The 26,564-nt window shown below is 45.6% G+C and overlaps 1 long non-coding RNA gene across 1 annotated transcript; it reads right to left on the minus strand.

Moving 5' to 3' along the window:
• Positions 1–1,412: 1,412 nt before the first annotated feature.
• On the minus strand, positions 1,413–21,301 carry LOC121032026 (uncharacterized). Its single transcript, XR_005791038.1, has 3 exons — positions 21,228–21,301; positions 16,056–16,110; positions 1,413–1,507 (listed from the first exon to the last, which is right to left on the minus strand). It is a non-coding gene; the product is annotated as an uncharacterized LOC121032026 (long non-coding RNA).
• Positions 21,302–26,564: the final 5,263 nt, after the last annotated feature.

Below are 26,564 nucleotides of genomic sequence, written 5' to 3' on the forward strand. Positions count from 1 at the left end.
GCTTAACCGACTGAGCCACCCAGGCACTCCTGAATGTTTATTATCTTAAACTGCTGTGTTTTGTAGTAATTTGCTACACAGCCATAGGTAACTAATTCACAGAACAAAAGAGAAGTCAGTGTGGGCCCAATGACAACCCTGCCCAGCTTCCTGGTCTCTCACCTGGAAAGCAGAACATGGAGGAAGGGGCAGACCTAAGGGTAACACATGAGTCCTAAGAACAGACAGCCCAGCCTTCACCTCTTTGCAGAGCAAGGGTCACCCTTGAATTTAAACAAGATCAGGGGGTATGGGCTGCTGCTGCTGAGTCCCAGGCAGCCCTGGCGTTGGGCGTCACCATCCTGATAGTGCATGCAGATATTTTTTGTTGCACAAGAATCGACATCTGTCCAGGTGTCCTATTCCTCTTCCTCAGAGCATCTATCCTGGTCCTGAGGCCTCAGCACACGCAGGGGCGGTGGGGTCCAACCTCGGTCCTAGAAGAAGAGGTGGAAAGAAGGGCTTTCGAGCCTGACAGCCGGAAGAGGTAAGTGATTTCAGTGCAGGTCTAAAACTATAAAGAAAGGCTTGTGGTCCTGCTGTTGAAGAGCAAGTCGTGGACAATCCCCGATAAGAATCACCTCCACACTGCTTCCAGGGCTACAAAGAACATTCTGTCCACGTGATGGTATCTCTCAACATCATTTCCTCTCTGACTGGAGCAAATTATTTACTTTGAAAACACAAAACAAAGTTTTATGAAGCGGGAGAGATGTTACACTCCTGCATCCCTAACTAGGGCAGGCGTCTACTTGTGGTTGCCCCCCCCCACCGCCCCCGCCTCAGCCAGTCACGTACAAGCTGGCGATCGTAGAGCCCATTTCTGTTTTCTCTCCAGAGACACTCGGCTCTGATTTTTCTCACGTGCAGTGGCCACAGCTGCTGTGTTGCCATGCCGTCATCCGGTTGCTATGACTTGTGAGGTTGCGGATGTGCCAGGACGTGAATCTATTAATTTAACAGGAACTAGGCTCAGCACATATATTCCTTGTTAGGTCATTTGCTTTGCTACCTAAGCCACATCCAATGTGTTCAGCAACGGGAACATTTCCTAGAGCCTGGCTTTGCAAAAACGCCGAGTGCCCTGGATTTTTGAGTCTGCAGCAGTCAGTTTTACGGCATTAAATTACTGTGGAGGAGAACACAAAGGCATTCTGGCCCCGGGATGCCAACAGGTCAGCTTCGGAGAAAAATCAAAGGAGGGGAAATAAAGTCTCTGGTCTTCATTCTTTGCCCACCGAGGTCCATTCTGCGGGAGGTATATGAACTAACTTCCACAGGGATCCCACCCTGAGCCCAGGTCTCTCACTGACAAGGTCCAAGCTCTCCAACCCCAGAACTAGGGGACGTGTGCCATGAAAAGAGAAACCACTGGCCTTTTTTTCCTTCACTCCTTCGATGAACACTTCCTGGATGTCTGCTGGTAGCCGTGCTAGGAATGCGGAGATGAAAGGGACAAAGTCTCTCCCTAGTGGGAGAGAAAGACATGTAAATTACAGTGTGACATGAGAAGCTTCACACAGGGCACCGTGAGATCCCAGAGAAGGAAGCAAGTAAGTCTGCCTGGGGACAGGAATGATGGGCTGCCACCAGTGTTCTTCCTTTTCTGAAAAAAAAGACTACGTTAAAAATGATCAGATGCATTGTACCAAGTAATAAGTGTTGTTTGTGTAGCTTTTGGTTTGGTTGTTTGTAATATATATGTACATATTTGTCTGGGTCACAGTGTAAAACATATTCCCTATACACAGGCAAAGAAGCGTGAAAGTTCTAGGTTTAGAGAGTAATAAATACCCCCGTACACAGGGGACTTATGACGGGCTTGGCCTCAAAGTGTTGTCCCATTGCGCGGTTGAAGGAACTAGCCGTGACTTAATCCTTCCAAATTCTCCTCCCTTAGTGAATCAAAGCCAAGCCTGAAGGACCAGCTCCCAGACCCCTTCCCCCCCAGGACTGTTAAGCCAGCTCTAAGGCAGTGAGAGAGTACCCACCCCCTTTCCATCGGGTCAGATGGTAGGAAGGAGAAAGAGGAGAGAGAGGAAGGTCAGAAAGGCATCATGCTTTTCCTCCTCTTCAGGTCTTAGAGGAAAGCAGGATAGGTTATGTCAAAGTGACCCTGGTGATCAAGCCTTGGTCAGCAGAGAGGCTCTGAGGCTCAGCATTCCTGAGTCCCCATTCCCACATGGCATGGATGTCACATCGTGAGCAAACAGCCTGCTGTGTGACTGCCCCGGTGGGGCAAGACTACCTGTGGCAAAGCTCGGGGGAGGATCATGGGTCTGCACCACTGAGAACAGAGGGAAATGAGCAGCAAGTTGCAAAGGGGAGAAGCCAGTGCTGGGGGTGTTGCTGTAGACCACAAGGCCACCTACCAGAGCTGGTGGCAGCAGAGGCCTGGGGACAGGTGGAAACCAAGAGGACAAGGCAGCTTGGCATGGTGGTCAGGAACAAGGGTTCTGGACGGCACAGACACTGCCTGGCTTCAAGTCCCACTTCTGCCACATACTAGCTGTGTGACCTTGGACAAGTAATTTAGCCTTTCTTTCTTTCTTTCTTTCTTTCTTTCTTTCTTTCTTTTTTTTTTTTTTTTTTTTTTTTTTTTTTTTTTTTTTTTACTGTTTACTTATTTTGAGAGGTAGAGAGAGCTGAGGAGGGGCAGGGAGAGAGAGAGAGAGATAGAATCCCAAGCAGGTTCCACACTGTCAGAGCAGAGCCTGACACGGGGCTCAACTTCACAAACCGTGAGATCATGACCTGAGCCAGAATCAAGAGTCAGATGCTTAATGGGCTGAGCTACCCAGGAGCCCCTACTTAGCTTTCCTATGCCTCAGTTTCCTTATCTGTAAAATGAGGATGACATAACAACTTTACCCACTTGATAGGTTTGTTGTAAGAATTAAATTAGTTTGTAAAGCTCTGATATATGTGTTAAGTGTCAGTTAAATAACTAAATCATTCACCAACAAAAAGGATTCTGTATGGATATCACAGGTCTCCGAGACCTCTAAACAGGACACTCCGTTATAAATTCCCCCAACCATCAGCTCATGGAGAGAATCAAATCAGCTATACAACGTTCATTTAAGATGAAAAGGTTTGACCCCTCTATACAGGCCTCTGGGAAGATAGACACTGAGCAAACCTTTTCATTTCCTCACCACTGATTGTCCAGATGTAATTCAGCAGGGGATAATAGTTGTCCCCAAAATGTCCATGTCCAAATCCTAAGAACCCGTGAGTATATTAGGTTACACGACAAAGAGGAATTGAGGTTGAAATAGAATTAAGGTTACTAATTGGCTGATCTGAAAATAAGGAGATTATCCTGGATTGTCAGGATGGGCCAATGTAATCGCAAGGATCCTTAGAAGTGGAAGAAGAGGAAGACAGAAGAGAATCAGTCAGAGGAAGATGTGACTATGACTATGGGAGAATGGCCAGAGACGCAACATTGCTGGCTTTGACGATGGAGAAAAGGGGTCATGAGCCAATAAATGTGGGTGGTTCTGGAAGCTGGAAAAGGCAAGGAAACAGATTCTCTCCTAGAGGCTCAAGAGAGGAATGCAGCCATACTGACACCTTCATTTCAGCCTGTGTTGTCTGAAGCCACCAATTTCGTGGTAATTTGTTACAAGAGACATAGAAAACTAATGAGGTGGCATTTTCCAAATGTGTGTTTTCTGGGAAGTAACTTTGCATCCTGTATTAGATGCATGTGCTACATTGTGTATCAGGAGTTTCAGTTTTCAGATTACAATTTGAAAAGGAAGGCTGGCTGGCTGGGGCTAGGCAAAGTCCCATGATAAGTAACAGGCCACTAGATACTCAAAGACAGTACCTTCAAAGTTCAATCTGTATGCAGTCCTCTCGCTTAGTGATGAACTCTAATTCACAAACCATTCCTCAGAACTTCTTCTCAAGACTTAATAACTGTTGATGCTAACAGGCCACAATGTGGAGACCAAACAGAAAAGTGGTTAACAAAAGTAAACCGGAGTTGATTGTGAAAAGCTGCTGTGGAAATTCTGTGCGTTTGATGACCACAGTTCCCCAGCAAGGCTATACCACCACCCAGAGTTTGTAAATGAATCTTTCTTTTCACAAGGAAGAGAAAAACACAAACCCAAGAGTCAAGGCAATGTGCACAGCATTCCTGGGATCCAGGTTGGCCAGCAAGGTCAGAGTTCAATCACCCCGCACAGGTTTCTTTTTCCTGTTTGAGACAGGTGACTATTTATTGGCGTTCACAGCTCAAAGGTTGAGCTCACCGCATAGTGGGGAGGAAGTCCTTACACAATCGTCTGCCAGTAATATATATTGGCCCTTGGGACATCAGTCCTAGCACTAACATGGGTGGTGTCATTTGAGTTCTCAGGCCAAGAAGTTGCTAGACATTTATGACATTGCTTTGGGACTCATGACTTCTTATGAGAAGAAGGAAGTCCTCCTCTCCTGGGTGAAGTAATATCTAGGGATAACAACAAGAGACCATATACTGTGGCAGTATATCAAGTCCATAGGGAGCTACGGCTCTGTGAGGATCTTCACAAACTAAAATTCTTCACAGCAGCTCCAAGGAATTGTGTAAAGTTGTAGTTCATGGATTGCTTGAACAGTGCAGAAAACCCCATGGGCTCTCCAATTTATCCCCTTCTACTTCGTAATTCTAAATAGAGTTCCCTAATGAAGTGGAAGGACCACTTTGCATGGCCAGCTCTAAATTATATTTATATCGCATTTATATTTAGAGCAGCCCATCACCTCAGCTGGATCATCTGTGGTCCCTCTAGCACTCTTTTAGAATCACTCTCCAAGGCTAACCCACTTGAATGGCCTTTGCCCTTATTGGGCAGTGTTGGGCTTTGCTTGGTTTCTTGACATAATTTTTGCCCTTTGCCCCTAGTTAGAGGATGTTGTCACTGACTCACCTGCCAGGCTCTCACTGCCTGATTCCGGTTGATTGGTTAACTCCCATCTGATATGGTTGCAAAGAGCCTGAGGACCAGTGGAATGCCACAAAATCCCTCTGTGGACCTTATCCCAGGTCCTGATGTGGTTCTGACAATGACTATGAGCTCCCATCCTGAGCTGCATTGTCCTTCCTTTACCCTCGGAATTCATCCTCCTCTAGGCAGAGGAAAAAACCAAAAAAAACAAAAACAAAAATGAGCTGACTTGAGGCTTGTCAGTCAGAGGCCTGGAACTCTGGGTCTTGGCTATAGATACAAAATACCTGCCTCAGATATGGAGCACACATGACAAATAAAGACTGACTTGGTGACCCATCTAGTCCTGGTTTCAAATGAGAGGCTAGACCGAGTCAGGGGTCTCGCTGACTGCATCACAGTGGCAAGCAAACCTCACCACATTTACTAGGTATAGTAAATATCCATAGGTATAGACGGAGAGGATACAAGAAATCGGCGCACATCCCCCACACGACTGCAGTGTGGCCACTATGGGTTTGCCCAGCATACACGATCTCCTGGAAGCAAATAATGTTTGGAAGGATGCACCCTTCTCTCTTCTGTGGAGTTTTGGAGCTTCTAGAGATTTCTAACAGCTTTGCAAAGAAATGATTGGAATTGGGTAAACCCTGTCAAGGCAGTGAGTTGAAAGCTATATTCGTCAAAACAGGAAACGTGCCAAACACCGCAAATAGGCCTCCGGGTGCCCTTGCCATAACTGACACCAGTAAAGAATCGATGTAGAAAGGACGGGATTGATTCGCCTCTGCTTCCATTTCCATCTTCCCCATCTTTTGTCGTCTGATGTAGCTGGAGGACTGTGAGCTCACTTTCCACGGTTGTACTTAACACTTGTTGGGAGATCATTCTCCATGGGTCTATCACATTTCTGCATGCCTTGTGAGCAGAGTCATTGAATGCTCTTTGTTTCAGACTATCTTTTGAAGATAGTATCTTTCTCAGATACTGTCCATTATTTAAGATCTGGCTGCCTAGGCTTCTGGGTCCCTCTCTTGCAATGGGCCGCACCGTGTGTACAGGCGTTAATAATTGGCCCTCTTTGCATTGCCTTTGGGAATTGGGAATCAGGGAACCAGTACAACGAAATGCCAATACTCTTGCTGTTACTATTGCTGTGAGTAAAGAAGTCCTTTGTTTCTGACCCAGAAGCTTCCATGAAACTGTGGCAGGCTACCTTGTCAGCTTGCAAGTCGGGTTAAGTTTTAGAGCCTTCACAGTTCTTGACAACCCCTCATTTCTTTCTCATATGACACACACCCTTGACCCACTAATTCCCCTTGGGCCTGTGATCCTTCAACCCATCTTGGTAGTTTGGGCCAAGGGGAAACTACGCATACAGAGATCAGGACAGACCAAAGGAACAAATTAAAGAGCAGAATAAAGTGAGGGCAGGACTGAGATATCAGGAAGTTTGGCTTAAGCCTGAAACCAGAGGAGAATTATTATAATTCTGGACTATTTATAGCTACATTTTTGGTTATATGTTCAACTGATTGGCAGGCAATTCTAAACATGCTTAGGTGAACAAACTCACTGGTTTTCTCATATATGAAATGAAATGAGTTGGCTTAGATTATCTCTGAGGTTCCTTCTTAGCTATAAAATATGTGCTTTATTGGGGTGCCTGGGTGGTTCAGTAGATTAAGCAACTGACTTGTGATTTTGGCTCAGGTCATGATCTCACAGTTTTGAGTTCAAGCCCCACATCGGGCTCTGCACTGATGGTGCGGAGCCTGCTTGGGATTCTGTTTGTCTGTCTGTCTCTCTCTCCACCTTCCCTGCTCACTCTCTATCTTTCATTTCTCAAAATAAATAAATAAACATTTAAAAAATGTTTAAATATGTGCTTTATGAGTTTGTAACATATCTGTCCAACACACAAATTAGGCACTTGACTACATTTAAAATACTGATTGCAAAGAGGACTACAGTGTAGTTGAAACCGGTGCGGGCACCCTGGAGAGCAGTATGGAGGTTCCTCAAAAAATTAAAAATAGAGCTACCCTATGACACAGCAATTGCACTGCTAAGTATTTATCCAAAGGACACAATATGCTGATTCAAAGGGGCACATGCACCCCAATGTTTATAGCAGCGCTATCGACAATAGCCAAAGTATGGAAGAGCCCAAATGTCCATCGATGGATAAATGGATAAAGAAGATGTGGTATACATACACAACGGAGTACTACTCAGCAATCCAAAAGAATGAAATCTTGCCATTTGCAACCACGTGGATGGAGCTGGAGGGTATTATGCTAAGCGAAGAAAGTCAGAGAAAGATAAATATCATGTGATTTATTCCTATGTGGAACTTAAGAAACAAAACAGATGAACATAGGGGAAGGGAAGGAAAAATAAGATAAAAACAGAGAGGGAGGCAAACATAAGAGACTCTTAAATACAGGGAACAAACTGAGGGTTGCTGGAGAGGTGTTGGGTGGGGGGGATGGGCTAGATGGGTGATGAGCATTAAGGAAGGCACTTGCTGCGAGCGCTAATGATGAATCTCTAAATTCTACTCCTGAAACCATTACTACCCTGGATGTTAACTAGCTTGAATTTAAATAAATTGAAAAGAAAGAAAGAAACAAAGAAAAGGAGATAGCATTATTCGTTAAGAGGCCTGAGGGCGCCTGGGTGGCTCAGTGGGTTAAGCCTCCGACTCTTGATTTCCTGATTTTGGTTCAGGTGATGACCTCATGGTTCATGAGTTTGAAATTTTTTTTTTTTAACGTTTATTTATTTTTGAGACAGAGAGAGACACAGCATGAACGGGGGGAGGGGCAGAGAGAGAGGGAGACACAGAATCGGAAGCAGGCTCGAACTTGCGGACCGCGAGATCGTGACCTGAGCTGAAGTCGGACGCTCAACCGACTGAGCCACCCAGGCGCCCCAGGTTCATGAGTTTGAACCCCACATCGCTCTGCTGCTCTGGGCTGATATCATGGAACCCCTCCTCTCTCTCTGCCCCTCCCCCGCTTACATTTACGTGTGCATTCTCTCTCAAAATAAATAAACAAACTTAAAAAAAAAAAAAAAGTTAAGAGGCCTGAATTCTGGACCCAGTCTGCTACCACCTCGCTGTGTGACGACATTGGACAAGTCACTTACCTCACCTAGAAAAGACAAGTGTGGGAGGTACGCGCAAGATGATTTTTGGTGGCTCAGGGATGTGGTATGAAATTACACAGTGAGAAAGTAAGTTTCGCTTCAATTACCTTTTTATTTTTCCGATTATGCCAAAGAGAGAGTCTCGATTTAGAGTGTCTTTAACAACGCTGTAATATCTGCCAATCTCCTTTTTTGGCAAAGAGAAAGACGTCTGAAGCGTAGACACTTAACAGGCAGCCCTAACTAGAGAGCAAAAACATGACCTAGCTGTTGGTTGTTGCTCTGCTTATGTTTGTCTTGCCTTCCATTTATGGTAAATAATACAAGTTTTCCATTTATGGGAATGACAAAAGTTTCCTTTAAAAGTAAGTTAATGATGGGGCACCTGGGTGGCTCAATTGGTTGAGCTTCTGAATCTTTTTTTTTTTTAATTTTTTTTTTCAACATTTATTTTTGGGACAGAGAGAGACAGAACATGAACGGGGGAGGGGCAGAGAGAGAGGGAGACACAGAATCGGAAACAGGCTCCAGGCTCTGAGCTGTCAGCACAGAGCCCGACGCGGGGCTCGAACTCACAGACCGTGAGATCATGACCTGAGCCGAAGCCGGATGCTTAACCGACCGAGCCACCCAGGTGCCCCGTAGCTTCTGAATCTTGATATTTGTCTCAGGACATAAATGGGATCCAGCCCCGAGTCAGGCTGTGCGCTGGGTATGCTTGAGATTCTCTCTCTCTCTCCCTCTGCTCCTCTCCCCCACTTGAGTGTGTACTCTCTCTGTTTCTCTCAAATAAAAAAAAAAAAGTAAATTAATTATGAAAATGTTCGAAAATTGATTGTGGTAGTGGTTGTACAACTCTATGAATATACTAAAAAAAATGAATTATACACTTTATATGGCTGAATAGGATGACATACGAATTAGTATCGCAGAGCTGTTTTTAAATTATATTAATTACAATAAATAGGAAGACTGATTTAAATAAAATATTAAACAAAAAAATAGGATAGGTGGTGAGTTAGTACAGAACAAGTTGTACAGAGGATGCAGACTAAACAAAACAGTACCAAAACAGTAGTGGGCTTTGGTGAAAAATAAGTTTGCTAGCAATGTGATCTCGGACAAGTTTCTCAACTTTTCTGAGCCTATTTCTTGGCCTACAAAATGAGAATAGGAATATCTCCCTTGATTTGTTAAGAGGGAGAGAACTTAGGGGCTCTTGGGTGGCTCAGTCGGTTAAGCCTCCGACTTTGGGTCAGGTCATGATCTCGCTGTTCCTGAGTTCAAGCCCCGTGTCGGGCTCTGTGCTGACAGGTCAGAGCCTGGAGCCTGTTTCAGATTCTGTGCCTCTCTCTCTCTCGCTCTCTCTCTGCCCCTCCCCACTTGTGCTCTGTTTCTCTCTCTCTCAAAAATAAATAAAAACATTTTTAAAAAACTTAAGAGGGAGAGAACATAGCACCTGAAACCCTCAGCCCAGGGTCCACCACACAGATGACTTCCGATAAAGGGGATGGTTGACAGCTTGACTAAGCGTCCACCCTGGTGCCAGGCCTGATCTTTCATGTATTAACTGCCACATTCTTACAATAATTTCCTGCAGTAGATACTGTCATTCTTATTCAGTAGGCCTGTGGAGTAGATATTCTTATCCTCAAGTTGCAGACGAGTGAGCTGAGGCTCAGGGAGGTTAAGTAACTTGCTTTAAGTCGTAGAACTAGTAAGTGACTCCAGATGAGGTTTGAACCCCATTCTCTCTAATGGCAAAACTCTGCCCTTTCCCCTTCACCACATGTCCCTTCCCCACAAACTTTGAAGCTGAATCCGACTAAATAGGATCTACCTAGCTAGAGACGGAGTGAGGCAGACACAAGGAATTCTGTACCCCTGTCTCATAGATGAGCATCCTAGGTCCTGCTGCCAGTCCAGGACAGCCATGGGGACCCTGGTTCCTGATTCTGATTTCCCATTATCTCCCTTTTCAACCTGCCCAGTGGAAAATTCTCTTTCTTCATCTGGTTCTCCAGGGACCGGGGTTCTTTCATTGGTCTCTTATTTCTGTTGCTGAGTCCCCACCACCTGCTGGACTTATTTTCTTTCTTTAATGATTTTTTTAAAACTATTTTTAAGTAACCTCTGCACCCAACATGGGGCTCAAACTCACAACCCCGAGATCAAGAGTCGCATGCTCCACCAACTGAGTCAGCTAAGCGCCGCCCCTCCCCCCCCCCACCCCCCCGAACTTACTCTCTACCATCCACTTCCTGGTGAGACTTTGGCCAATTGCCTAACATTGGACCAACACTAACTGTTTACCCTCTGAGGCTCGCCTACGTGTCTAGGTCCCCACAATCTTCCGGTTTGATGATGACCTCCCCTCCAACAAAGTCCTCAAAGTTCTTTCACATGTCACTGCCAATCCCCATTTCAGGTCGCCATCATCTCCTGCCTGGACAACCCAAATGCCCTTCATTCTTGCTTGACTCCAATCCTTCTCCAAAGTACCGTTAAAAATGAGCTTTCTGAAGAGCAACCTGATCATGAAACTCTCTTGCTTATCCTTCCATATCTCTCCACTGTCACTTGGATAAAGACATGACCCCTTAGCCTGGCCTTTAAAGATCTTTGTGAACTGGTGCCTGCTGAACACTTCAGCCTCTTCTCCCTCCAGTCTTCTCTCCACTCACTATGAGACAGTCACGTTGGCACTACTTACAGTCTCTGAATGCCTCTAGATATCCTTGGCACACAGTCGATGCTCACCAAACAGGAATTAATGTACCGTGGCCTCTTGTCTCCAGTCTTTGAATGTGCTGTTCCTTCAGTCTGATATGCACGCCTCCGCCCCCAATTCTCCCAGCTAATTCTGACTGGTCCTTTTGGACTCTGCCTACGTGTTGCCTCCTCAAAGAAGCCTTCTATGCCCTCTCACGTTAGGTGCAACTTTATGTGGTCTGACAGTATCCTCCGCTTTCTTCTGTCATGATGAAACAGAAGTATGGTGGAGGAGCTAGAAGCACAGGCCCTGGAGTCAAACTGCTTGGATTTAAGTTCTAGGTATGTCGTTCATCCCAGCTGTGTGACCTTGGGCAAGTCACTTAACCTCTCTGTGCCTCCATCTTGTCATCGGTGAGATGGAAATAATAATGATACCTACTAAGAGGATTCCAGTGAGGAGTGCCTGAAATGCCGCATAACTAGGGCAGAGTCTGGAATATAGTGAGCACTCAATAGATATTAGCTATTGTTATTTCTGCATGCATCATAATCCGATGTAAGCACAAATCCCCTGCTTTGTCTTTCTCTAAGCATCTTTGTCCTCTAAGCATCTTGAGGACATGGAATCTGTCTCATTTATCATAGAATCTCTGGGTGCCTAGCATAGAACCTGACACATGGTGCTCAATTCATAATGAACGAATGAAAGAATGAATGAATGTCTTGCCCCCTGGTTTATCTCAGATGATTTTATCTGATCCTGGGGCTCTTTTTGGACTCCCAAGATGCTTTCCCCTGCTCTGGCCTGGATAGACCAGAGCCCAAATCTTGTCTATGGTATTGTGATTTCAGATAGAAATAACGCGTCAGTACAAACCAGAAATAACCCCCAGGTAGTATAGAAGGAAAATCTCTCACAGTTTGTCCACTTAGCACCTCCACCTCCCTTTGTTCTAGTTTGTCACGACTAGGTGTGGGCAACACCCAAATACAGCAGGTCAATCACCTCTTCAACAAGGGTTTGCTGGGTCATGCCCTGTTGGGTATTGAGGATGCCAGAAGGGGAGGACATGACCCCTGCTTCCCAGGAGCTTCCTAGATGGCCAGATCTGGCTGGCCAGGCAAGGAGATGGGCAGTTCCATTGCAAGGTGCATTCAGCAGATGTCAGGATCTGACCTAGCCTCACTACTGGGAGCCAGGACATGAATGCAGGACCAGGGCATCTGGCTGCCAGGATTTGAAGCAAGTCCAAAGTTAGGGCAGGAGGTTAGCCACACTGAAAGGAGGCAGAATAGAGACCAGCAAAGGTCAGAATCCAGCAGTGTGGGAGCTATTGTCTGCTTGCTCTTCCTCCTCCTCCTCCTCCTCCTCCTCCTCCTCCTTCTTCTTCTTCCTTCTTCCTTCTTTCTTCTTCCTTCTCCTTCTCCTTCTCCTTCTTCTCTCCATGGAGAAGACTGAAGGCAGAGAGAAATCCACTGGGGGTTTCCTGCTCCAGAAAGTAAGGGCAAATAAAGCAGCAACAACAGCCACAAGCCAGTATTCGAAAGCCACTTTGGGTCTCTTCTCAAGACCTGCCTCAGGAAGGAAGTGACTGTGGGGCTGGACAGCTGTGTGGCCTTGCATAAGTCACTTCACCTCTTGGGACTCCATTTAGAAAAGGAAGGTTCAGGGGGAGGGCATCTGGCTGGCTCAGTTGGTAGAGCATGCAACTCTTGATCTAGGGTTGTAGGTTTGAGCCCCATATTGGATGTAGAGATTACTTAAAAATAAAATCTTGGGGCACCTCAGTGGCTCAGTTGGTTAAGTGTCAGACTTTGGTTCGGGTCATGATCTCGTGGTTTGTGGGTTCAAGCCCCACATCGGTCTCTGGGCTGGCAGTGTAGAGCTTGGGATTCTCTCTCTCTCTCTCTCTGCCTCTTCCTCTGCCCCTCTGCATGCTCTCTCTCTCTCTCTCTCTCTCTCAAAATAAATAAATAAACTTTTAAAAGAATCTTAAAAAATATCTTAAAAGGGGTGCCTGAGTGGCTCAGTTGGGCATCTGACTTAGGCTTAGGTCATGATCTGGTGGTTCTTGAGTTGAGCTCCATGTCAGGCTCTGTGCTAACAGCTCAGAGCCTGGAGCCTGCGTCACATTCTGTGTCTCCCTCTCTCTCTGCCCCTCCCCCTCTGGCACTCTGCTCTGTCTCTTAAAAATAAATAAACATTTAAAAAATCTTTTAAAAAATCTTTAGGGGCGCCTGGGTGGCGCAGTCGGTTAAGCGTCCGACTTCAGCCAGGTCACGATCTCGCGGTCCGTGAGTTCGAGCCCCGCGTCAGGCTCTGGGCTGATGGCTCAGAGCCTGGAGCCTGTTTCCGATTCTGTGTCTCCCTCTCTCTCTGCCTCTCCCCCGTTCATGCTCTGTCTCTCTCTGTCCCCAAAACAAATAAACGTTGAAAAAAAATTAAAAATAAAATAAAATAAAATAAAAAATCTTTAAAAAAGAAAGAAAGAGAAGAGGAGAAAAGAGAAGAAAAGAAGAGAAAAGGAAAGAAAAGAAAAGAAAAAAGAAAAGAAAAGAAAAGACAAGAAAAGAAAAGAAGAGAAGAGAAGAGAAAAGAAAAGAAAAGAAAAGAAAAGTTTGGGACAGTGCTAAGGGTTTCTCCAACCTTCAAATATGAAGACTTTTTTTTTTTTTTTTAAGTGAGAGAGAGAGAGCAAGTACAGGGGAGTGGCAGAGAGAGAGGGAGATAAAGAATCCTAAGCAGGCTCCAGGCTCTGAGCTGTCAGCACAGATCCCACTGTGGGGCTTGAACCCACAAACTGCAAGATCATGTCTTGAGCCATAGTCAGTCCCCTAACCAACTGAGTCACCCAGGCACCCCTAGGCTTCTTTTTCAAAGCAAACATGTCAAAGACTCCACAGGATGACAATGGTAATCTGGCACCTGTTGATCAAAAAAAAACGCAAAATGACAAAACCAACCACTTTTAAATCCTTTAAAGGAATTTGCATTTTGTTAATCACAGGAGCATCTACTGTCGCTTATAAAAACGTCCTGTGAGGATTACATCCTGTGAGGCTCAGAATCACAATCTCCATGAAAAACTCCTACCCAAATCCAACCAATAGCTTTTATCTTCCTTGGAACTCACAAAAATCAGTCTCTTATACCTCCAGCTTGAAAAATATAAGGGGCACCAGAGCACTGGGCCAGTGTTTTTCAAACTTTTACTTATTAGAAAGTCCACTGAGGCTGTTACTATGATGGAACGAAATCTGAAAGCAGAGTTGATCGATGGCATTTGTCACTTCTTGGCTGTCCAGCTTCAGAATCCCTTCCCAGGTGCATGGGAGACACCATCTTATGAGTCTTAGTGGAAGTTAAAGTCTACTGCTCACCTCTCACTATAGAGACTGAAATCATGACACTTGCTTCCCAGCCTCTTTCATTGGCAGGACTCGGACATGTGACCTGGGCTTGGCCAATCAGGAGCACCACCTGGATCCTGAATCAGAGATCACAGAGAGAACCCCTTAGAGAAGCTTCTCCAGTGGGGACAGCAGCAGCTGTGGCAGCCAGGTCCAGATTCCAGGGTAGTGGCAGCAGCCTGGTTATCTTTCAGGCCCCAGTCCTGGTTGTGGCACAAGCTTTCCAGGGTTCTGAGGCCAGGGCAGGGCTCTGGATAACTTCTGTGCCACAATTTTGGCCATGCTCTTAGCTACTTCCCAGCATCCTTTGTTCTCATTCATGCCCTGTGCCTGGCTCTCAGGCCTTCCCAGAGATTCCACGGGCTACCCAACATCCTTTCCATAAATTCCTCTTCAGCTTTACTCATCCAGAGCCAGTTCCTGTTGTGCTTCTAAATCAAAGCCCTGGCTGATTCACAGTCAGTCTCGGCATCCAACTTATTTTTCTATTTGGCTTTGGTCATCCAGTTCTGAGAAAATTCTGATCACATAAATGGGTGGTATCTCAGTTCATTTGGGCTGCTATAACAAAATACTGAAGAGTGGGAGGCTTATAAACAACAGAAATTTATTTCTCACGGTTCTGGAGACTGGAAGTCCAAGGTCACAGTGCCTGTGTGGTCGACTGAGGGCTTTCTTCTGAGTAGCAGACTTCTTATCAGATCTTCACATGACAGAAAGGACTAGAGAGCTCTGTGGGGCCTTTTTCATAAGGGTGCTAATTCTGATCATCAGGGCTCTGTCCTCATGACCTAGTCACCTCCTGAAGGCCCCCACCTCCTAATACTATCACCTTGGGGATTGGGATTTCAACATATGTATTTGGGGGCCGGGGGGACATAAACATCAAGGCCACAGCAGATGGTTATAAGTAATGATGATAGACACCATTACAATAGCACTCACTACATGTCAGGCCCTGTTCCAATCACTTTACATTAATTAACTCACTTAACAAACCTTTGAAGTAAATCTATCATTAACATTCCCCTGTTCTAGGTGGAAAAACTGAGGTACAGAGGAATGGAATAATTTGCTCAAAGTCAAGGGTTTAAATCAAGGCAGTCCTACGGTAGGGTCTGTGCTCTTAACTCCTGTTAATTTGTCTTTTGAGATTAGAATGGTCTTCAATTAAACCAATCTAGACACTAGAGAAATAAGTAATACAAATTTTTGTTTCAAAGTTGAGTGAGGGGGTGCCTGGGTGGCTTGGCCAGTTAAGCATCTGATTTTAGGTCAGGTCATGATCTCACGGCTCAAGGCTTCGAGCCCCCCATCGGGCTCTGTGCTGACAGCTCAGAACCTGGAGCCTGCTTTAGATTCTGTGTCTCCCTCTCTCTCTGCCCCACCCCGCTTGCTCTCTCTGTCTCCTTCAAAAATAAATAAACATTAAAAAAAAAAAAGTTGAGTGAGTAACTATCATAATATCCAACAACTGCTCTTTATCCTCATCATAAACATAGAAGTTGGGCAATAAACAAGTAAAACTTAGAGCAAGTACTGAACAAACAAGACACTTTTATCACTTCATAGTCACTAGGATAAGCCTGGTGGTTTATGGAGCCCAGTGCGCCCCATGCGGGAAGTACTCTGCCCTCCGTAAGGAGACATGCCCAGGCTGGCGCAGCACTGAGCCTCACAAGGCACACCCACTATCCGTACCAACCTGGGCTCAGAGCTGCCAGGAGGAGCTTGTGCCAAAGTCAGTACAAAACACAAAACTGAGTGTACAAAAAATACTATACTTACGGGAATATGTCACAGGGGCGTAAGTGTCAACCAAAAGCCCTCCCGGTGGTCAAAGCTAGGACAATTTGAGGAGCAAAATAAAGTAGCATTAGATTACAGCCCAACGTATAACGTAAATATCTGTGAATCCATACTTACATACATTGTTTTATTTATTTTTTTTATTTTTATTAAAAAAAATTTTTTTTTAACGTTTATTTATTTTTGAGACAGAGAGAGACAGCATGAACAGGGGAGGGCAGAGAGAGGGAGACACAGATTCCGAAACAGGCTCCAAGCTGTCAGCAGAGAGCCCGACGTGGGGCTCGAACTCACGGAGTGTGAGATCATGACCTGAGCTGAAGTCGGACGCTTAACCGACCGAGCCACCCAGACGCCCCTACATACATTGTTTTAAACAAGAAAACTTTACAGGGGGGAAATCTGGCAAACGCTACTTTAGCCAGGTGATCACCATCTGCATCAATAATCATAAACCATGTTGATAGCATGTATCTCTGTACACTACATATAATGTGATGGAAATGCCACTTTACATCTGTGATCTTCCTCCCCCACACCTACAACCCCAGTCTACATGTGAGAAGAGCATGGGACAAATCCCAATAGAAAAGTATCCTACAGGGGCGCCTGGGTGGCTCAGTTGGTTGTGCGTCCGGCTCAGGTCATGATCTCACAGTTTGTGCGTCCAAGCCCCGCATGGGGCTCTGTGCTGATGGCTCAGAGCCTGGAGCCTGCTTCGAATTCTGTGTCTCCCACTCTCTCTGCTCCTCCCTGACTCATGCTCTGTCTCTCTCTCTCCTCCAAAAATAAATTAAAAAAAAAAAAACATTAAAAAAAAACAAAAAAAAAGAAAAGTATCCTACAAAATACTCAACCTGTACTCGCAAGATCATCAAAAAGGAAAGTCTGAGAAAACGTCACAGCCGAGAGAAGCCCAGGAAGACATGTGACTTTAATTTAATGTGGAATCCTGCTTGGGATCTTGAAATAGAAAAAGGCCATTAGGTAAAAACTAAAGAAATTTGAAAAAACTACAGACTTTAGTTGATAGCAATGTCTCAGAATTGATTCACCAATTGTGTGTGACTCATGTACCACATTAATGTACGATGTTAATAATAGGAGAAAGTGAGTGCTGGGGAGGAGGAAGGTAATATGGGAATTCTGTATGATCTGCTCAATTTCTTTCTAAATCTAAAATTTGTCTCTAAAAATTTTTTTTAATTCATTTATTTTGAGAGAGACAGAGACAGTGTTTTGAGAGGAGAGGTGGGGGGCGGGGGGGCAGAGAATCTGGAGCAGGCTCTGGGCTGACAGCAGTGAGCCCAACTTGGGGCTTGAACTCATGAACCATGAGAACACGACCTAAGCCAAGGGCAGACACCAAACTGACTGAGCCACCCAGGGGCCCCTAAAATCTTTCTTAAAAATAAAGTCTATTTGGGGTGACTTGCTGGGTCGGTATAGCATGAGACTTTTGATCTCAGGTTCATGAGTTCAAGCCTCACGTTCAGCAGGGAGCCTACTTAAAGAAAATAATAATAAAAATAAAGTCTATTAATTAAAAGGAATAATAATATCAACTGCTCTCCCCTCAAAGTTAGTTCACTTGGCAGTGCAACTTAAACCACTGAGGTCTTGTGGGGCTAAAAGTGTTTATTTAATGCATTCACATTGTTACACCCTAAACATTTTTTAATAGAGTTTTTAAAATACTGAAATATTGTTTCAAATGAAATTCTAATCTTCACATTGCATCCTTGAATCGCCTCTGAGTAGCTGAGTACAGTCTGAGCTGCTCCGATGAAGGGAAAATCACAGATGATGTCCTTTGTCTCTATCCCTAGACCCCTCTGGATCTCTAAAATGGGGGGAGGGGGACTCCATAACCTCAAGGCAAAGCAGAACAAAATAGCTTCCCTTCCCCCATGCCACCCAAGACTGCAGCAACTGTCGGAAGCCAGGGCTACAGTTGTCCTGGTGCTGTGTTTGCCTGTCCAGCCCAGCGCTCCTCGGCGGTGGGAAGGGCAGAAGGCTGGTATGAAATGGGGCAACAGATGGCTGGGACACGTCCTCTTGAGGCTCAGCTGCCCTGGCCAGCCTGCCAAGCTGTGTACATTTCAAAAGTTTGAGGTTCAAGCAAAAGAGACGAGTAATGATTTTCAATCACTTGCTGAAACACATGGCTAATCCTTGGGTAGCCAGAGAAGAGCACTTTAAAAACACACTTAAATCCAGCGGGGGAAACAAGGAAACCCTGTGTGCCTTCTCGGCTTTGAACCCAGATCAGGCCTTCCTGGGGGCAGTCAGGCATTTGTCCAGGATCCCAGTGTGTATCCTGCTTTCTCTGCTTTTGGAAAGGGTGTGATGTTTTGGTCTGTGTGTTTATCTGGGGGTGAGGAGGGGCAAGGCTGTTGAGCAGGCAGGTTTGGATCCTGAGAAATTCTGCATCCTGACATTTGCGGGGGGGGGGCCCCCCCCGGCCTGGAATCGGGAGATCTCTAGTCAACCTGCTTTATAAGTTCATTCAGTGTTATTTCCCTGTCCTGGTTCAGGCCCTTGTTTCTTGCCTGGGTTAGGCCAAGGCTCCTATTGTCCTGGCTTCCCAGTCCTGTATCATTAGAATCTTCCACTGTGCAAGATCATGTCTGTTGTTACACAGCGTCTCCCATCTTGAACACACCTTCTCCTTGCCCCTACATCTCCCTCCGGCTACTGCTCCCATGTCTTCCCTTCCACAAAGCTTCTTGAACTAGTAGTCTGCTCTCCCTGGCTCTTGTCTTCCCTTGGTTCTGATGACGATGCTCTCTCCTGGTTTTCTCTCTATCTCTCTAGCCTCCTCGTCTCTGTTCCTTGGCAGGCTCTTCCTCCTTCACCTGGCTGCTCCATGTTGGGAGTACTTTAGGATTGGTCTTGAAACAGCTTCTGGTCTCTGTCTGAAACTCTCAAGATGATCTCATCCAGTCCCAGAGCTCTAAATACCACCTGAATACTGATGACTGTCGATTTTATATCTTCTTCCCTGAGCCCAGACTCATCCCTCCACTTGGCTGTCTAATAGACACGGGAGCCATCTTTTTCCAAGATGGAGCCCTTGATTCTCTTTATCCTCAGACCCTCCCCCTTTATCTTTCCTCTCATCCCTTTAGCATCGTTATCCATCTATGTGCTCAGGCCAAGAACCCGGGAGTCCTCTTTCATTCTGCCTTGACCCTCATCACCCATCTCCAGTCTGTCCCCGTGTTTGGTCAGTTCTACCTCCACCCAACCTTCCTCTCCATCTCCATGACCCACTCATGTGTTACCTGGATGACTGAAATAGACTCTCCGCTGGCCTCCCTGCTTTACAATGGTCTCTCCCCAGTTCACTCTCTACCAGCAGTGAGAATGAGCTTTTCAAAATACAATTTGATGGCTTTCAGCCATTCTCTTATTCAAGAAATGTTTATTAAGTGTCTAATATGTACCAGGCCATGAACAGATAGACAAAAGTCTCTGCCTCTGAGGAACTTACAGCCTCATGGCAGAAGATGGGCAGTAAACATAATTAAGCTAAATGATGCGATATGTTAGAAGGTGATAAATGGTAAGGGGACCTCCGGGAGCATATGTATGTGTGTTTGTAATGGGGGTTGTTATGACTTTATTTTATTTTTTAAGAGTGTTTTTTTAATGTTTATTTATTTTTTGAGAGAGAGAGAGAGAACAAGGGGAGGGGGGAACAGAGAGAGGGATTAGGGGTTCTAGCTCCAGGCTCCTAGCTGTCAGCACAGAGCCTGATGTAGGGCTCAAACCCATAAACCGTTAGGTCATGATCTGAGCCAGTTGGACGCTTAATTGACTGAGCCACCCAGGCACCCCAAAGAGTGTTTTTAAAAAATGTTTATTTTATTTTTTTTCAACATTTTTATTTATTTTTGGGACAGAGAGAGACAGAGCATGAACGGGGGAGGGGCAGAGAGAGAGGGAGACACAGAATCGGAAACAGGCTCCAGGCTCCGAGCCATCAGCCCAGAGCCTGACGCGGGGCTCGAACTCACGGACCGCGAGATCGTGACCTGGCTGAAGTCGGACGCTTAACCGACTGCGCCACCCAGGCGCCCCAAAAATGTTTATTATTTTTGAGAGAGAGAGGACAAGATGGGGGAGAGCAGAGAGAGAGGGAGACACAGGATCTGAAGCGAGCTCTGAGCTGACAGTAGAGTCCAACGTGGGGCTCGAACCCATGAACCGTGAGATCATGACCTGAGCCAAAGCTGGACGCTTAACCAGCTGAGCCACCCAGATGCCCTGGGGGTTGTTACGATTTTAAATAGCAAAGTCAGAAATGTTTAATCTCTGAGCATCATCTCCCACTACAGAGGTTCCTAAGAGAAATGTTTGATTCCAAGTCTGGGCTAGAAATGTATAAGATGCATCTGGAACATCTTGTTACACCAGAAAGCAAGGAAGGTAACACCGACTACCGGGGTGGCATCAAAAGGACTCAGAAGCCATGTCTGGGGCACTTGGCCGGCTCAGTCAGTAGAATGTGTGACTCTTGTCAGGTTGTAGGTTCGAGCCCTATGTTAGCTGTAGAGATTACTTGAAAATAATAAAATCTTAAAAAAAAAAAAAAAAAAAAAAAGGGGACTCAGAAGCCACGTTCAAGAAGTTCCCACTGACCAAGGAGGAGGAAGTTTGAGAATCAGAGAGAATAACGGTAGCATGGATCAAAAGATGTACACGTCAAAATCCCTGAATGTAACATGATACCTTTACAATTTTGCTTTTAATTTTATTTATTTATAATCTGTACACCCAACATGGGGCCCCAACTCACCACCCTGAGATCAGGACTTACACGCTTCTCTGCCTGAGCCAGCCAGGTGCCCCAATGATACTTCTGAAGGAAAGAATACAACTCATTGGTCACTTTTGGAGGATGCATTTTTGGAGCATCCTTTCCTGCCTAGATTACTCCAATAGTCTCCTACAGCCCTGGCTTCTCAGTCCTGTGTAATTAGAATCCCTGAGGTCATCTCTGTTCATTACACAGCATCTCCCGGCTTGAACATACCTTTCCTTGCCCCTCCATCTCTCTCCAGCTACTGCCTTATTTCTCCCCTGGGAGGATGTTTTATTCTGAAAACTGGCAAAGAAAAATAAAGAATGAAACACGTACCCTACCTTTCCTCCATGAAAGTGACCAGGTAAACCAAATAGTTGATGAGGGAAAACTTCCCTTTATAGACATATTCCAGCAAAGAAATGAAGAAGAAAAAAAAAGAGAGAGAGAGAGAGAGAGAGAGAATTAGAGCATCACAATTTTACAGCCTCTAGGGAAATAACCAATCCAGGCCACGATCACCAACAGCTGCTAACATCCCAAAAAGAGAGAGCAGGATCGTTCTATGCCTCCTCATGGATAGGCATAATATCTCTTACGAAGTAGGATTGAATTTCAAATGAATATCAGATAATGTTTAGTATATCTCAAATATCCCACGAGACATAATAAGAACTATTTATTATATATCTGAAATTCAAATTTAACTGGCATCCTATATTTTTATGTACCATACCTGGCAACCCAGAAGTTGTCTAGCCAAAAAAGTCAGACCTGAATCTGATTAAGTCTTAAAATCTAACTACCAGGAAATATGGGAGACAGGAGACTATGTTAAAAACGCCACCACCGTGGATTGCAGTGTCATCAGCAATGTGCAGACTGTGAGGACAGACCACTCAATTTTTTCAACAAAGAAAGAGACAAGGGGAAGGCAGGGGGGAAGCAGGGGAGGCTTATTTGGTTTCTGTTTCAAAAGGTCAAGGGTAGGTGCAGCCACTAGGAGAAATGGTCTGGCTTATGAAAGCCACATGACTCTCACTCCAGGGCTTCCTCTCTGGTCTCCTGCCTCCTGCCTTACACTTCACGGTCCTGCAGACACATCGAATTGAGGGTCCTTAGAAGCAATCTTGAGAGACACTTGAGATCAAGTCTTGTTTTACAAAGCCAGGTTGCAAGCAGAGGGGTATTGTGGGCAGGAGAGAAAAGGCTAAGAGCCTGCTTTCCGGGTGGGGCCAGATGAGAGCTGAGATGTGGCAACTGCAGAGACACTTGGAAAAGAGGGCAAGGAGCACCCTGCTGGCTCAGTCTGTAGAGCGTGCAACTCTTGATCCTTGGGGCTGTGAGATGCAGCCCCACGTTGGGCAGCCTAGAGGTTACTTAAAAAACAAACAAACAAACAACAACAAATAAATAAATAAATAAATACCCCCCTCACCCTTTGCAGAGGTGGTAGTCTTCTGATGTAACAAAATACGATTATTAGATGTATGATTGCCTCCTGAAACACCGACTTTAACCGTTGCTGTCTCAATACACCATAAAGGAATATTCTAGAGTTAGAAACAAGGGTCAGCTCACTGCGGCAGAAGTCATTTTCCCAGGCATGTGGAGACATTTCTCTCTGCAGTGGAAAGCCCAGCTTGCTTCCGGTTTTCATTTGCAGCTTCAACTCTGAGTGCCTGCCATGTGCAGGTCTTGTGATGTGTTATGGCAGCTGTGATGAGGCTCGAGTCACAATTCTGTGACAACCTTGGAAGAAGATCCCTGGTAGAGTCGGGCAGTCGAGAGTCTCACTCTGGGAGGGCACCTGGGTGGCTCAGCCGGTTACACGTCCGACTTCCCCTCAGGTCGTGGTCTCGCAGTTCGTGAGTTCAAACCCTGCATCAGGCTCTGTGCTGACAGCTGGGAGCCTGGAGCCTGCTTCGGATTCTGTGTTTCCCTCTTTCTCTGCCCCTCCCCTGCTCATACTCACTTTCTCTCTCTCTTTCAAAAATAAATAAACATTTAAAAAATTAAAGATTAAAAAAAAAAGAGTTTTACTCTGGGAAGCACTGGCTGTTTTTGTTTTTTTTGTTTTTTTTTTTAATTTTTTAACGTTTATTTATTTTTGAGACAGAGAGAGACAGAGCATGAAGGGGGGAGGGGCAGAGAGAGAAGGAGACACAGAATCGGAAACAGGCTCCAGGCTCTGAGCCATCAGCCCAGAGCCTGACGCGGGGCTCGAACTCACGGACCGCGAGATCGTGACCTGGCTGAAGTCGGACGCTTAACCGACTGCGCCACCCAGGCGCCCCAGCACTGACTGTTTTGAGAGACCTGAGCCCAGCACCATTTCTTTACCCAAGAGTAAGATAAAAAGACAGAAAGGAGATGATCCTGCTCCTTCACCTGCTCCCCTCTCTAGAGCAAAGGAAACACAATGTAGAAAAAGATAAGGAAAGGCTACTGAGGCTTGAACTGGGTTTGAGTTGAAGGGGGTCTCCCCAGGGGCACCTGGGTAGCTCAGTCAGTTAAGCGTCCGACTCTTGGTTTCAGCTCAGGTCATGATCTCACAGTTCTGGAGTTCGAGCCCTGCGTGGGGCTCTGTGCTGACCGTGTGGAGCCTGCCTGGGATTCTATCACCCTCTCTCTCTGTCCCCCCACCCCCCCGCTCTTGTACACATACACACTCTCTCTCTCAAAAATAAATAAACATTTTAAAAAATGTTTAAGTATCCCATTGGTGTTGCTATTAAAATATTTCAGGGTTTTTTTGAGGTTTTTGGAGGAAAAACAAAGACCTAAACTTTTTTTTTTTTTTTTTTTTTTTTGCAGCTTAAGCATACAACTTGTTCCCCAGACATGGCTCTGAAGGACTCTGGGTGGTCCAAAAACGCATCTCTTCCTTCAGAGATGGAGGTGTGTCACCACTGGAAAGAAGCCATAAGTTAGCCAAGCATGACTCAGTGAGGAGACCTGGAAAGGTTCGAGGCAATATCTCCATGGGTGGAGTGGTGGGATAGTGTGAGGTTGCCTCTAGGCTGGAGGCTCAGGGAGGGCAGAGGCCAACACACTGCAGGTGCACAATAAGGGTTTGTTGACTGGGGCGCCTGGGTGGCTCAGTCGGTTAAGCGTCCGACTTCGGCTCAGGTCACGATCTCGCGGTCCGTGAGTTCGAGCCCCGCGTCAGGCTCTGGGCTGATGGCTCAGAGCCTGGAGCCTGCTTCCGATTCTGTGTCTCCCTCTCTCTCTGCCCCTCCCCCGTTCATGCTCTGTCTCTCTCTGTCTCAAAAATAAATAAAAAACGTTAAAAAATTTTTTTAAAAATTAAAAAAAAGGGTTTGTTGACTGAATGAGTAAATGAGAAAGACCATCAATGCATACAAAAGTGTAAGTGGTGCAATGTGTGTTAAAAATTAGAAAAAAGAAGCCCACTTTTTTCATTTATGCAGGCTCACGTAGGATCTGAATATAGCCTTTCCAGCTCAAGGAAAGCTGAGCCACAGGAGTAAGAGGTATGAGAGCCAGCCCTGGATGCCATCAGCACTCTTAAGAACAGCACCAGAGTCCCAGGAGATTTGAAAAGCATTTTTTTTTTTTTATAAAATAGAAACAAATGCCAAAATTCTGCCCTTCCAATAAAGACTACAGACTTTTTTGTGCATGCCAATAAAGCCTCAAGCTTGGGAGACTGTATTATTAGTTTCCTTGGGCTTCTGTAACCAAGGACCACAAATTTGGTGGCTTAAAATAACAGAAATTATTGTCTCACGGTTCTGAAGGCTAGAAGTCCAAAATCAAGGTGTCAGCAACGCCACGTTCCCCCTGAAACCTGTGGAAGAATCCTTCCTCGCCCTGCTTGTGGTGGGTTGTTGGCACTCCCTGGCATCTCTTGGCATGTAGCTGCATCTCTCCAGTCTCAGCCTTCAATCTTCACATAGACTTCTCCCCATGTGTCTGCCTGCATGTGACCGTCTGCTTATGAGGACACTAGTCACATTGGATTAGGGGTTCTTCCTACTCCAGCATGACCTCATCTTAACTAATCATCTATTAGTTAATAGGTGTGCTGAGCTGTCAGCACAGAGCCCGACACGGGACTCGAACTCACGAACTGTGAGATCATGACCTTAGCTGAGGTCGGACGCTTAACCAACTGAGTCACCCAGGCGCCCCACGAAATGACCTATTTCTAAATAAGGGCAGATTCTGAGGGACTAGAGTTAAGATTTCAACATATTTTTTTTCAGGGGAACATAATCCAACTCATAACAGAGGCAGTTTTGGAGCATGTTACAATTAAAACAGGGTTCAGTGACCCAGTTGACCCAGAAAGTCAAATTGTTACCTGCTTGGTTACTACCTTCTGAAAGTTGATATAAACCATCAGGCTCCAGTTGGGCAAATTTCCCAATGTATCAAACCAATCCTGTCTGACCAAACCTTTCCAGCCTGCTGTTTTCTAGAACTTGAATCCAAGGGTCATGCTAACTGTGGGTAACTCCTTTCTGGGACACTCATTTCCTGCCTTTTCTTCCAGAACAGACACACAACAATCAAGAGGCATCACTAGGACAAAAAAGTTATTTACTCATCAATCTCTGGCCCTTCATGAGCTCCGAGGCTGGCAATCCATGGCTGCTAAATCAAGGCTCTTCATCCTATTTATATCATGGAACACAGTGGGAAAAAAAATAGTAGCGTTTGTAAAGTACTAGGGAAAAGGGACAGAGCTTCTCTAGCAACTGCAGGCCCTTTCCAGATTTCTGAATGCGAAGGACGTCGCCATCTCAGGCCACCAGACACCTACCTCTGGGCCCTGGGAGGAATGTGTAGGGCTAGACAATTGCACTCAGATGTCAATCTAGAGGAAGGACTACCAATCCCACTACCCCCTTCAGGGGTCTCCATTTGGTGACCCCAGACTTTTTCTTCCCATGCACATGCACACAACTCGCTTATAGAAAGGGAAACAATTAGCCTAAACTACCTCATCTCCACGAAGAACCACCACGGTTCTAATTCTTTAGCAGAGGACATTTTCAGTTTAGATTTAGAATAGATCTAAAGTGTCTCAGATCACAAGGCAGTCCAGCGAGTAGTCCGGGATGAGAGCTGGAAGCTGTGGAAGATGAAGGTCTCAGCAAAAGGACATGGCTGGCTTCAGAATGGGCTCTTGTCTGGCCTCTGTCTTGGATTACCTGAAGGGATTTAGCCAGCTTCCCTAGGTTGCGGTTTCCCGAAATGGCAACGTCTCCTCAAAGGCACAGATTCTTCTCAAGTACCGCCTCCTCCAGACAGCCCTCCTCGGTGATCTAGCCTGAATCTGGTGACCCTTCTTCGCTCTGACACCTACTTTCGCCATTGCGCCTATTGTACTATAGAGTAATTTATTGTCGTTCTTAGCAGGCTGCAAGCTCCTGGCTCTTAGTTTCCTTTTATTGCCCATGACTAGCACCCAGTTGGCACACAAGCTTACTGAACAAAATGAATGTCACAAATCACTTAGGGGACAATGGATGACTACTTCCACAAGTCACGCACAATTTCTTTTTTTCTTTTTTAAGTTTTTGTATTTATTTTTGAGAGAAAGAGAGAGTGTACACATGCCAGGAAGGGGCAGAGAGAGAGAGAGAGAGAGAGAGAATCCCAAGCAGGCTCCCCGAGGCAGGGCTTGAACTCATGAGCCATTAGAT

Source organism: Herpailurus yagouaroundi, unplaced genomic scaffold (assembly GCF_014898765.1).
Source record: "Herpailurus yagouaroundi ecotype Mexico unplaced genomic scaffold, PumYag 141, whole genome shotgun sequence".
NCBI classification, from domain to species: Eukaryota; Metazoa; Chordata; class Mammalia; order Carnivora; family Felidae; genus Herpailurus; species Herpailurus yagouaroundi.